At 37.8% G+C, this 1215-nt stretch overlaps 1 pseudogene; it reads left to right on the top strand.

Moving 5' to 3' along the window:
• Window positions 1-239: 239 nt before the first annotated feature.
• Window positions 240-643, top strand: LOC150022316 (large ribosomal subunit protein eL31 pseudogene; annotated as a pseudogene).
• The last annotated feature ends 572 nt before the right edge of the window (window positions 644-1215 follow it).

Below are 1215 nucleotides of genomic sequence, written 5' to 3'. Positions count from 1 at the left end.
TCACCAAAAAAATAGGAAAAATATACAATAAAGTAATAAAGACAACAAACCTCATTAAACATATGTAAATAAAATTAAGAGAGTTATATAAACAAAACTATTTTAAAAAACACTGAATGGTGTAAAAAGGAATTTGGGTGAATAGAGATAAACCATGTTCTTGAATAATGTGCTGGATCATTCTATATTTCGTTGAGTCAAACTAGAGCATGAGCTCTTTCCAACTTGGGCCCGGCCTAATGGCTCCCGCAGAAAAGGGTGGTGAGAAAAAGAAGGGCCGTTCTGCCATCAACGAGGTAGTGACCAGAGAGTACACCATCAACATCCACAAGTGCATCCATGGAGTGGGTTTCAAGAAGCGTGCGCCTCGGGCACTCAAAGAGACCCGGAAGTTTGCTATGAAGGAGATGGGAACTCCAGATGTGCGCATTGACACCAGGCTCAACAAAACTGTCTGGGCCAAAGGAATAAGGAATGTCCCATACCATATCCGGGTGCAGTTGTCCAGAAAACGTAATGAGGATGAAGATTCACCAAACAAGCTCTATATGTTGGTCACCTACGTACCTGTTACCACTTTCAAAAATCTACAAACAGTTAATGTGGATGAGAACTAACTGCTGATTGTCAAATAAAGTTATAAAACTGCCAAAAAAAAAAAACCAACAAAAAAAAAAAACTAGAGCATGTTCCCAGTTTCCTCTTCTCTGTATCATTCTGAGTTAGAATTGGCCAAAAGAGATGTTTGAATGGGATTTGGAAGGTGAAAGTGAAGCAACAGTTCTTGCTCTTTGAAGCTGATAATAATTATTTGCAGTAACAGAAAGATATACAGAAGACTCCCAAAACACTAATTTCAAAAAATATATGCACCCTTAGGTTCATTGTAGTGTTATTTACAATAACCAAGACACGGAAGCAATCCAACTGCCCATAAACAGATGAGTGGATTAAAAAAGCTGTGGTACATATATACAATGGAATATTACTCCACCACTAAAAAGAACTCTTACCATTTGTGACAGCATGGATGGACCTACAGAATATTATGCTGAAATAATTCAGTCAGAGAAAGACAAGGACCATATGATTTCACTTATATGTGGAATCTAAAAAACAAAGTAAATGAACAAACAAAATTGAAACAGACTCCTAGATACAGAGAACAGATGGATGGTTGTCAGAGGGGACGCTGGTTGGGAACTTTGGTGAAAA

The sequence above is a fragment of the Furipterus horrens genome, unplaced genomic scaffold (assembly GCF_987537825.1).
Source record: "Furipterus horrens unplaced genomic scaffold, mFurHor1.1.pri manual_scaffold_1, whole genome shotgun sequence".
NCBI lineage: Eukaryota > Metazoa > Chordata > Mammalia > Chiroptera > Furipteridae > Furipterus > Furipterus horrens.
This window is presented reverse-complemented; position numbering and strand designations above follow the sequence as displayed.